The 12,675-nt window shown below is 49.0% G+C and overlaps 1 protein-coding gene across 2 annotated transcripts in view; it reads left to right on the top strand.

Moving 5' to 3' along the window:
• Positions 1-12,675, top strand: part of DICER1 (dicer 1, ribonuclease III) — a 561,110-nt gene that overhangs the window by 23,127 nt on the left and 525,308 nt on the right. For both annotated transcript variants that reach the window (XM_078660108.1, XM_078660109.1), the window contains exon 2: positions 10,411-10,510. The gene's annotated coding sequence lies outside the window, so the exon portion shown is untranslated. The remainder of the gene's footprint in view (positions 1-10,410; positions 10,511-12,675) is intronic.

Here is a 12,675-nt window from a genome sequence, read left to right as displayed (position 1 = left end):
TGTATAATTTCCTTGCAAGTGGAGGTTGTATTACATCTAAGAATTCCTCTAATCGAGAGTCCATTTTTACTAGGAGGAACTCTACTGACCGCCTACCCAAGGTTGCTGATCTCTGGAGGGCTAGTGAATTCTGCCACCTCAACTGATTTTGTAAGTCTGATTTTGATATCCCCAGGCAACACAACTCGGGGGTCTCCCAGAGCTCTGGCAGACCAATCTGTATGCAAAGAGCCCTGATCTGAAGCAGCCATGGGATATTTTTACTTTTGAGAAGAGCCCAGACTTCCGAAAATTCCGCTTGAGGCCAGTTCAGGAACTGACCACAGCCTCTTCCAATAGAGCATAGGCCGCGCAGCTACCAATTCTTCAATTGACTCCAGCCCCAAATCCAGTCGTAGAGGAATGAGTGGCGTACTTTGTGGTAATCCCACCAGGTTCCTCATAAAATTATGCTCCACCCTCAAGAGATTGGATACATTTTTATGACCCCATAATTCAGCACCATAGGTTGTGGCCATTCTAGCTTGGTGTCGATATATTTCAAGGACCGGAGCTGCTGGCTTAAAGTCAGATGCTCTGTGGAATTTACTTATACCCCCAGTTACTTGGGATAGTTTGAGAGCTGATTTAGAAATTTGGAAGCCCCAATCAAAATTCTCTGTCAGGGTAATGCCCAGGTAGACGAAGGTCTTGACCCTCTCGAGGGGATACCATTAAGCTTAGGGTTTGGGCGGGTCTGTTTCGGTGGATTAAAAATCATAAACTTGGTCTTGTCCAAGTTTATCTCCAATCCACGAGAAGCACAGAACGATGCAAAACCGTCCACAATTCGCTGAATGCCCGATGATGTTTTGGATAACAACAAAGTGTCATCCGCAAACATCAGAGCGGGCACTCTCCGAGTGGCCAACCTTGGGGCGTCATTGTCTATTACACAAGTTAAGTGATCAATACGACCATTGATGTACAGACAAAATAATGTTGGTGCCAGTACGCTCCCCTGGCGAACGCCCTTCGAAACAGGAAAACGTCCTGACAGGTCTCCATGCCTCCCGCACCTTACTTGGGCATAATTGCCAGTGTGTAGTCTGGTCAAAATAGACAATAAGTAGGTCGGGAGACCCAGGTCTGCCAGGACCCTCCACAGCTTTGCCCTGGGAACAAGGTCGAAAGCGGCTCGCAGGTCAACAAAGACAAGGTAGAGGCTGCCACCCTCTACACTAGCCGTTTTCCAAAATAAAACCTGCAACCCGAATATTTGATCCAGTGTAGAGATACCCGCCCTAAATCTAGCCTGGAGTGTGGTCAGTATTTAATTTTCCTCCATCCACCACAGGATCCTGTCCAAGATGATCCTGCCCATTAGTTTTTGTGTTGTGTCTATAAGACTGATGGGCCTATAGTTTGACGGTGTTAATGGGCATCCTTTCATAAAGATCGGGACGATCTCGGCTCCAAGCCAAGTACCTGGTGGGTCAGTACCCGCTAAGATCTCATTGAATAGGACTGCCAAGTATGGTGCCCATATTTTCGGTTGGGAGCGAAATAAATCCCCAGGCAGTTTGTCCAAGCCGGGGGCCTTAATGGGAGGTAGCCTTGCTATTGCTGACTCCACCTCCTTCAGAGTGATAGCCTCATACCAATCGAGGTGGAACAGGTCCCCGCCACCCAGTGACTCCCGCCGCCGCTGGTCGCCCAGGGTCCCCACCAATCGATGCTCATGGTGGGAGCCCACGGGAACCAACAGAGGGGGAGCCATATCTTTCCCCGGAGCCACATCCGTCAACCCCACCAATCCATCCTCCTTAGGGAATTCACCACATGAATGGGAACTAATCTCTAGCTCAACATTTGCATATAGTGATCCAAAGTGTGCCTCCCACACTGAGGGGGCTATGTTCGGGGCAAGATCTGGACCACCAGCACTCACACCTGAGCTGACAATGGCCCAGAATGACTTAGAATCTTTGCGACTAAGTGTGGATCTAAGCTCCGCCCACAAGTTCTCCTCCCAGTCCCTCTTTCCCCGTGCTATTGCCTTTTTGTAAAGCGGTCGGGATTTCTTAATTGCTGCTCTATCTTTGGCTTTAACTACTAAAAGCAGGTCTTTTTTTGCCTTCCTGTAGTATGCATCGTATCAGGGATGTGTCCTTGCCCGTGGGGGTTTATTCCTACCTAATCAATCAATCAATCAATCAATCAATCAAAGCATTTATAAAGCGCACCGAGCAGAACACATCCACTAGTTCGGCAGCCAGTTGGTTGTGAATTTCCACAGCTCTACCCAGGGAGCCAGCATCCCTCATATCAGAAATGAGCGGTGTAGCTATCTGATATAATTCAGCAAGTTTGGTGGGGGGAATCCTGAAGGTGTGGCCATTTTATCCTTCGCCTGTTATTAGATATCATAAGAGGGAGGGATTCACAGATAGGTTCAGGTGCCAGATTTGTCAACCCAAAACTCCCAGGTTTCAGTGTTAAAACGAGGGCATTGTGGTCACTATCTTGTCTTGGGTGAACTCTAAATTCCAACAGCTTGTCCCAGTGTCTTGCTCCCATCATTATATAATCAATGATGGAAGTTTGATCTATTCTATTAAATGTATCTGACCCCGGTCTGTCAGGCGCCAACCTCCCATTACAGGCCCGCAGAGATGTTGAAAGGGAGAGTGATTTTATTTGAAGGACCAAAGGAGTCCATGCCCTGACAGGAGGGATCTGTGGGTCAGGCACATGCCAGAACTGATCTTCATAATCCTGGCCACCCAGTTCTGAGCTCAAGAGTGGCTCAAATTGACAATTAAAGTCTCCTCCAAGCACTAGAACAATTGAAGGGTCCAGTGACTGAATGAAACTTTTTAATACATCAATCGTTTCAGATTCCCGCCCACTCTTAACTGGCCTAGAGTAGATATTTAATATGGCCACCTGCAGCATATTTTGGGGGAATAGGAGTACACACTGAACATCAGGGGAGTTAGTTGGTATAACAGCAGCCTGGGCACCCAGGTGCGTGCCCACCCATATTGCAAGCCCTCCTGACTGTCTCCCCCTACCCCCAGTTGTTGCCAGGATGTCGAAGGTGGCAAAACCAGGCCTTACACTCTCCTCCAATGCCCATGTTTCCTGCATCCAGCAGATGTCATGCATCGCCATAAAGGAACCCCACTAAGGCAAAGGCAATTTATTTTTTAAGCCGGCTACATTCCAGGACAGGATTTTTATGCTTCCATCAGCTAGCAAAGAGCTAGTTGATGGTTTGCCACTGTCTGCATCAGACCCAGAACCAGAAATTAAAGTTCTAGGCTCAGATAACCTTTCACTTGCCTCACCACTAAGCAGCGTCTCGTAAGGATCACAGGGGCCAGCCTGTTGCATGTATTCCCCCAAAGCTGACCAACCCTCAGTGATCAATTGTTGATCTACTAATTGATTTTCAGGTCTGGTAATAGCATCATTTCCCTCCATAGTAGCGGGTTGAATACCTCCTCTATAATCTGTTGGTAGATTAAGATTCTGCCCCACTGTAAGTCAGTCTACCTGCTCCAGGCAACTGAACCTATTTCTTTGGGGAAATAGTGAAAGTAAATGGGTATGGGAATGAGAGCCCTCCCAAATTGCACACCCCTGTTGGTTTCTATGGGAGTAGTTATTGTAGGCCCCTTGATGCTTAAAGCTTCTACTCTGGGTGATTCTCGTCTGGGGAGTAGGGTAAAAGTATGACAGATGGATTGGAAGAATTTGTGTATTTGTCCAGATTGACAACCCACTGCAGATGTGTTCAACAGCACATGTGTGCCTAAAGTTTATTATCACGCAGTTGCCTGCAATAGTTTTAGCTCCAGACCCAATCCATTCTACTCTATTTACGGATTTCACCTGAGGCATTAGGGGGAGAGGGCCTGAAGGTGTTAAGCCATTGTATACATTTATTTTTAAGATCACTGTGATCCTCACTCTTTCCCTGCCCAAGGGGAGGGACCCCAGCTAGGACAACTACATATGGCAAAGACTCAGGGGGAAGATCAATGGAGGGCAATTCTCTTGTGGAACCCCTGGCTACGATGTTCCTACTAGCCTGGGATTGTAGGTCTAAATGGCTTATCCCCCCATCAGTCACCCCTCTTGGCACTGTATTAGTCCCGCCAGCTACCTTACCATCCATTGGCTGTGGCAAGGTTGTATCTGAGGTTAGATTTCCAATTGGCTGGGCCAAGGGAACTAGGGTATTATTACTGTTAATCAAACCTCTATAATCCGCAGTTAACTTAGTAGTGTCAGGAATCAGCCCAATAACAGGGTTCCCAGCAAGACTGTTACTGACTCCAGTAGTTTCAAGGCAGGGTCTAGACTTAGAAAAACTAATAGTCGCTATGTTACCATATTTTCCCAGTGGGCTCGCAGACTGGACTTGGACTTTCCCCAGACCTATGTTATTTATTGTGGAAACCAATCTATCCAACCTAGATACCAGTGGTTTAATATGTGTGCCAATAATCTGTTCGATGTGGGCTTGGAAGTCGACAAGTAAATAAGTGACCCAGACAGGTGTTCCTACAGGGGATGAGGAAGAACCGGCAGTATCCGCTATAGAATCATCAATAGACACCACGGATCTGTTAGTTGGCTTTTTTTGGGGTTTAGGATTTTTATTTATAGTACGGGGGATCTGTTAGTTGGCTTTTTTTGGGGTTTAGGATTTTTATTTATAGTACGGGGTCTACGAGCTTTTTTCCCTGCAGCTTGAATTGGAGATTTGGCAACAGGCGGACTATCGACAACATCAATAGCATCAGTAACAGGCTGTGCACAAAGCAGCTCAGCAAAGGATGACGTGAGGGGAAAAACTGCAGGCGAGAGGGTTGACAGTAGCTACAGAAAAATCCCCCGCTTGCGGTAATAAAGGGCCAGTAGGGGGGGATTGATAATCTCCTCTCTGTGTTCTCTATGGCTGTAGCCACTACCACAATGGTTTTCTGGAGCATTTTGTCTATGGCTGTTAAACTCGGGAGTGGTTGAGTCGTAGCAGCCTGGTGTCTTGTCATAGGGCGGGAAACAAAAGACATGATATTTTTACCCTTATCAGACATTAATAAGAATTTATAGGGCACAGATCACTACAGGCAATATTCCCTCCCCACAAGAGATAGGTTTTTGGATAAAGAAACAACCGCAATATTCCCTCCCCACAAGAGATAGGTTTTTGGATAAAGAAACAACCCTGACAAATTTGTCCAGATATAATTTGTCTCTTTTAAATTATCTTATTGCTGAGAGTACCTTATGGAGTTCGTCAATGTCCAAAGAGAAAATGCAGGAGTTAGTGGGGTGGCCCAGCCCACCCTCTTCTGGCCTCTGACTGCCACAGACGGTCCCGCCCTTGTCCCGGGCTTCTCGCGACGCGGGGGGTGAGCGCGGTTTAAAGCGCCTCCGGGCGCGGGAAATGACGTGGGCGGCTCCCACCGCTAATGTGCCTGGGAAGTATAGTTCTCCTCTCGGAGGCCGCGGTGATGCAAAGTGCGGCGGCAGGAGGGCAAAAGGGCAGTCAGGACGGTCAGCGTTTGTTTATGAAGCCAGCAGGTAGGAGTAACAGCAATGCCCCCAACAGATCAACAGCGCCCGCTCCACCGGGGCTGTGCGCGGTTTAAAGTGCATCCGGGCGCGGGAAATGACGTGGGAGGCTCCCTCTGCTAATGTGCCTGGGAAGCGTAGTCCTCCTCTCGGCGGCCGCGGTGATGCAAAGTGCGGCGGCAGGAGGGCAAGATGCGAGCAGCCTGATGTTAGGGGTGCCGCATTTGCTTGTTAGTTGTATTTTTTAAAATCGATCACTTACTCTGTGTTTTTAACCCTAATTGGCCAGCTACTCTCTATTCCTCGGCTCCTTCCTGTGCCCCGAGGCCTCGTTCCAGCACGGCTTGTGCCGCTTGACTGGAGGGCTACACCGGGAGCAAATCGATCCTCACTTCCGGCGGATGCCGCAAGTAGCGCTCCAGTCTCTCGACGGCCCCAGACTACTTAGGGCGGAGAGCAAGCGCAAGCGCAGCGGACGCGCCAAGGGGAAGCCCGTCTGCGCCCGTCCGTGGCTGGCCGGGTCTAGGGGCAGCCCACTATGCCCAAGTTCTAACCTACACTTCGGAAGAACTCTATCTTTACCAGGGCCCTTGGATCATCAGCCCTGAAACTACCGCCAGAATTGCCAAACTTGGCCTCGCCCGACCCCATCACCCCCCCCCCCCTCCCAGCCACCTTGCCTTCTCCATCACTCCCTCCCTCTCCTCCCTCAGAACCCCCCCCCTCCGTCTAGATCAGCGTCCACCGTTTCGGCCTTTCTTTTAAACACAAGATCGGCAGTCAAGCACCACCTTGAATTATTTGTGTTCCTCGACTCCCACAAGCCTGACCTCCTGTTCTTGACAGAAACCTGGTTCTGCACAGATTCTCTGCCCAATGTACTCGCAGCCCTCCCCTCCTCCTACTATGTCCTGCGGGCTGATCGACCGGCAGGCAAGGCAGGTGGCGGCGTCGCCCTGATTGTCCGTTCTGACCTTCACTTCCAAGTGCTCTCTTCCCCGGCTATCAAGGCAGTCGACTGTCTAGTGATGCGTTCCGCCTCTTTTCAAGTCCCTCTTACCTGCTTTCTTGTCTACCGCCCCCCCCCCCCCCCAATCAACTCCCCACTTTTTGCTGGGTTTCAGGAATTGCTCGCTACCTTAGCAGTCAATAACTCCCCCGTCTTAGTACTTGGGGACTTCAATTTCTGTCCATTTCGATCCAGCGGAAGATGCGGTGTCTAAAGATTTCACCGATCTCCTCCACAGTTTAAATTTTGTGTCACATGTTCACACACCTACCCATGTCCGGGGGCATACCCTGGACCAAATTTGGTCACTTAATGTCCCGGTCACATCCCCAATCATCACACCCTGTCTTTGGTCTGATCAATTTTTGATTTAGTTTTTCCTTGACCTTAGCCTTGCCAAACGCCCTTCCTTCCCCAAGAACATCTGGGCTCGCAATTGGAACTGCTTCTCCCTTCAAGACTCTTATCCCGCCCTAGATGAGCTTGCTCGTTATCTCAGGTAGCTACCATCAACGATTGGCTCTCTAGGGCGTGCGACCAAGTGGCCCCCTTGAGACGCGTCACAGTCCGACGCGCCCATAATGCCAACAAATGGTTTACTGATGACCTTAAGGAGAAAAAACTGGTCGTACGTCAGGCTGTGCGCGCCTGGAGGCGCGCCTATTGCTCGACTCTGAAAACTATTCCCTCACACTTAATACATACAAAAAGGCTATCCTTCTCGCTAAGACTAGCTACTTTTCGGGCAAAATACTCTCAGCCGAAAATCAGCCTAGGGAAATCTTCTCCACCGTTTGAGTTGGCCTCGTCAGATAGAGCTTCCCTCAAACCCTCCCCCTCCCAATCTCTCTGACTCCGTAAACAATTTTGTCATTGATAAAATTGCAGTCATTAAGGCTAACATACCACCTCCTTCGCTGCCCCTGAGCCTCCGTTCAACAGATCCCATTTAGATCATATACCCCCTCTGACCAGGGAAACCCTCTTTCCCCTGTTGGCCCGGGTTAAATCCGGTTCCCCCTCTGATGTCTACCCGGCTTTTGTACTGAGAGAGATCTTTCTAGCTTGCTCTACCCCCCCCCCCTTGGTTTTCCTCAATGATTCCCTCAAGCAAGGCATTGTTCCTGACCCCCACAAATCGGCAACAATAATTCCCATTCTGAAAAAACCTGGTGCCGACCCCTCTTCCCTCCCTAACTACCGTCCCATTTCCCTTCTCCCATACTTGGGTAAAATCCTAGAGTGCCACATCACCACTGTCCTCAGCTCTTTTGTCGAGGACAGTGGCTGTTTAGCCCCTTGCCAGGCTGGTTTTCGTCCGCTCCACTGAGAAAGTCGTGGTCTCAGTCATGGACAAACTCGGGGAGGGGATGGATGCCAACCGGCCCCAGGCCCTGGTCCTTGATCTGTCCGCTGCCTTCGACACGGTTGACCATTCCATTCTTCTCACCCGTGTCGAGGCTGCGGGCATCAGGGGGCCCCCCCCTGGCTTGGCTCACTTCTTTTCTGAGAGACCGCACCCAGGCTGTCCATCTGGCAGACTTCTCTGCCTCCCCATGCAAGGTGCAATGCGGTGTCCCTCAGGGCTCCTCCCTCTCCCCCCTTTTGTTTAACCTGTACATCTTCCCCCTCATTTTTGCTTTATAGCAGCTGGAGGTCACGGTTTTCAACTATGCCGATGACCTCCAGCTCATCTTTAACCTTTCCCACTCCCCTGAATCCATTCACAGTTTTCAATCAGTTATGATTTTCATCAGGGATTGGAGGAACCTCAACCACCTTAAACTCAACCCTGATAAAACCGAGTTGGTTCTCACCGGTGGTTCATCCAGTCCCCGGATCCCCATGTTCTGGCCCCCCTCCCTTGGTTCCCCCCTTCACCCTCCCACTCAGTCCAAACACTTGGGATCACGCTGAATCAACATCTCCCCTGCACTCCCAGATCAGTACGGTGGTATCATCCTGTTTATTTACCCTTCGTACCATTAGAAAAATCTCCAGATTCTTCTCTTTCTCTGCTTTAAAACTCATCCTGATGGCAATGGTGTTATCACGCCTAGATTATGGTAACATCCTGTACAATAGCATTCCTGCCTATGCCCTCCGACGTCTCCAGTTGGTCCAGAACCAAGCTGCCCGCCTCATTCATGGTCTTTCCAAATCGCACCATGCCACTCCTCTATTAAAGGCCTTGCATTGGCTCCCCATCAGAGAGCGGGCCCTCTTCAAGCTGGGATGCACAACGTTTCAGGCCCGAGCCGGAACTGCTCCAGCTTTTATAAACTCTGAAATCAAAAACTAAAGGCCTGTTGGAGAACTTCGTTCTTCCACCCAGTCTCTCCTTTCTGTACCGCGGTTCAGGAAAAACCGAATGGGGGTATGAAATTCGCTATTCTTGGTCCCACTTTCTGGAACTCCCTTCCCCCCACTATCAGATCTATACCCTCGTATTCTGAGTTCCGGAGGGCGCTCAAAACCTTTCTTTTCCTGCAAGCTTTCTCGCCCTAAATCCCCCACACCTCTTCCCCCCAGGCTTCGCATCCTTCAGCGCCAAGAAACCGCCTGGTATACGTGCGCTTAATAGATGCTTTTAAATTCAAATTCAAAAGGGCAGTCAGGACGGTCAGCGTTTGTTTATGAAGCCAGCAGGTAGGAGTAACAGCAATGCCTCCAACAGATCAACCGCGCCCCCCCAACAGATCAATACAGATAATACAATATGCCTGTGTTGTACTATTGTTAGCTTCCCAGAGTTTTTGATGAAAATTGAGTTTTTAATCAAGAGCAAATTACTTATAATTGATACAAAAGTGAACGTTGTTTGTCCTTTTTTACTTTTTGTATTAAAGATTGCAGTTCTGCACCAGGCCGTTAAAATCTCAGCCACCTTCTACTGCCTTTTGAGGATGCTCCGCAAGATCCTTCCCCTTCTCCCTTTTCAGGGGAGAAGGATCATGGTTCAAGCCCTCATCCTCTCTCGCCTGGACTATGGGAATTCCCTCTACCTGAGAGCCCCCCAAGCCACCATCTCCAAAACCTCCAGATCATTCAGAACTGTGCTACTCGCATGCTTCTTCAGGTCTCCCGACAGCAATCTGCGAAACCTGCACTAAGGAGCCTTCATTGGCTATCAATCAAGGCAAGGATCCAGTTTAAGGCCATGTCCCTGACTCACAGGGCCTTCTGGAAGAAAGTCCCAGTGACAATCCAATCCATGATCACCCCCCTATCAACCTTCCAGAGATCGCCGCTCTGTCTTCTTTCCTAGTCATCACACATAGAATAAGGAAGGCTAGATGCGGCGGGCGCTCCTTCTCTCATAATACTGCAAACTTCTGGAACACCCACCCACTCTACCTGCGGAAGGAGCATAACCTGTTCTCATTTTGAAAGCTCCTAAAAAACGTTCTTTTCAATGAATGCAACTAATCCTCTCCTTTCCTGTCATTCTGCGTTAGTCCACAACGCTGGGAGGCCTCAGGGTAGCCATTGACTGTATAAATTCTATTTCATTAATTTCATTCATTCATTCATTGAATACTTAAATTGCACTCTGGTCTCAGACCAATGTGTTGTTTGACATTCCCCAAAAAACCCCAAAAGATTAGAAAAATGTTCAAGGAGCTATTTGTTTTAAGTAAAAAAAACAGCTTGTTGAAAGTTTGTGTAGGTAGTTTGACATCTGCACCTGATTGACTAATGATTAACAACTGATTCTTACATACATTTAACTTTGGCTTTCGAAAGGGGTTTGTGTTACATGAATTGATAACTTGTGTTGGTCATTGTGGTTTAATTTCTACTTTTTTTTTTTTTTTTTTTTTTTAAAGGCAATCAATTTGGAATAATGTAATTGGCGGAGAAATGGAAGGCTCACTCGAGAATTGCAGTTCAGAAAATGCAAGCACTTCATTTTATGAAACGAAAACGGTAAGCACAAGTTTACTAACTTCATTGAGATTCTATGAAATAGTTTCTTCTATCAGATGTTTTATTTTTTATTGATGGCTGAAATGCATGCCAAGGACGACACACAGATATTCTAATCTTATCACTAAAAGGTACAGCATCGTCACGGAAATGTAGTGCCAACATTAGAAGATAAAACCCCATTACTTAATACCTGAGTAGATTAGATCAGGCTGGGGGAGAAGCACCAAAATCGGTCTCATTTTAAGTATTGATATAGCATACCCAGCCCTTATTTTTCAGTCCAATAGTTCGCAAAATGCCTAGCTGATGCCATTAAAATATTTAAAATTAAAATAAATCACACATCCTATGCACTCCGACGGCAGTTAGTTTGGAGTACCATCCAACTTTGAGCCGGGCATTCACTGAGGGCACCCTTGGGACCTAGATGTGACTTATCAATGGTACACCCGTAGCCCTTTTAGGAACCCAAGAGGGTCTGCAGGCACAGCCACCTCTAGAACATTAGAAAGAGCTCTGCTTCCTAAAAATATGCACTAAAAGGTATTGACAGGCTAGATGGATGAAACTTGTTGGAGAATGATCACATCCACGGAATGCAACGATACAGTTTACAGACAGCACATGTTTATTGAAATGGCCACTAAATTTCCACAGACGTACAGTTTTACTGATAAAACTGTATTGCACACAAATGATAATGCATGGAAATCAGGTTTTAGTGAATATTTACCATTTGTGCTTCACCAAGTAAAGTGTCTTGATTTGTTTTGTTCCTATTAAAATCTTTGTTTCCAAAACACTTCAGAATTACACAAAAGTGCTTCAACTTTGCTTCTGTTGAATGTAACATAATTAACTTTACTTTTCTTTGTCTGACTGTGAGTGAGATGAGTTTATAAACACCCATTGCCACGTAAAAAAAAGCAGCAATTTGTCAATCAATCAATCAAGACATTTGTATAGCGCACTACTCACCCGGAGGGTCTCAAGGCGCTTGGGGGGGGGGGTGCTGCTACTGCTCGAACAGCCAGGTCTTGAGCTTCTTCCTGAAGGAGAGGTGGTCTTGGGTCAGTCGCAGGTCGGTCGGGAGGGAGTTCCAGGTCTTGGCGGCCAGGTAGGAGAAGGACCTTCCTCCTGTTGTCGTTCTTCGGATGCGGGGGACGGCGGCGAGGGCGTGATTGGCTGATCGGAGATGGCGTTTGGGAGCGTAGAAGTTGATGCGGTTGTTGAGGTAGCTCGGGCCTTGATCGTGTAGGGCTTTGTGTGCGTGGGTGAGGAGACGGAAGGTGATTCTTTGTTGACGGGGAGCCAATGCAGGTTTCTTAGATGTCCGGAGATGTGGCTGTGTCGTGGGATGTCGAGGATGAGTCTGGCCGAGGTGTTCTGGATCCGCTGGAGTCTTTTCTGTAGCTTGGCGGTGGTTCCGGTGTAGAGGGAGTTGCCGTAGTCCAGTCGGCTGGTGACGAGGGCCTGGGTGACCGTCTTCCGTGTCTCGGTTGGGATCCACCGGAAGATCTTCCGTAGCATGCGCAGGATGTTGAAGCACGACGAGGAGACGGCGTTGACTTGTCTGGTCATGGAGAGGGAGGAGTCCAGGATGAAGCCCAGGTTGCGTGCGTGGTCTGTCGGTTTGGGTGCGGTGCCCAGGGCGGGGGGCCACCAGGAGTCGTCCCAGGCGGAGGGCGAGGAGCCCAGGATGAGGACTTCCGTCTTGTCCGAGTTCAGTTTCAGGCGGCTGGTCGTCATCCACTCGGCTACGTTTTTCATCCCTTCGTGAAGGTCGGCTCTGGCGGCGGCGGGGTCGTTGGTCAGGGAGAGGATCAGCTGGGTGTCGTCAGCGTAGGAGATGATGTTGAGGTTGTGTTGGCGTGCGATGGCCGCGAGGGGGCTCATGTAGACGTTGAAGAGGGTGGGGCTCAGCGAGGACCCTTGAGGGACGCCGCAGATGACTTCGGTGGCCTCTGACTTGTACGGTGGTAGACGGACTCTCTGTGTTCTTCTGTCGAGGAAGGAGACGATCCATTCCAGTGCCTTCTCCTGGATTCCGACGTTGCTGAGGCGCTGCACTAGGGTGCGGTGGCAGACAGTGTCGAAAGCCGCGGAGAGGTCTAGGAGGATGAGGGCCGCTGTTTCTCTGTTGTCCATCAGGGCTCGGATGT

Source organism: Lissotriton helveticus, chromosome 9 (assembly GCF_964261635.1).
Source record: "Lissotriton helveticus chromosome 9, aLisHel1.1, whole genome shotgun sequence".
NCBI classification, from domain to species: domain Eukaryota; kingdom Metazoa; phylum Chordata; class Amphibia; order Caudata; family Salamandridae; genus Lissotriton; species Lissotriton helveticus.
The sequence above is the reverse complement of the archived record's forward strand: the minus strand, read 5'-3'. Positions and strand labels throughout refer to the sequence as shown.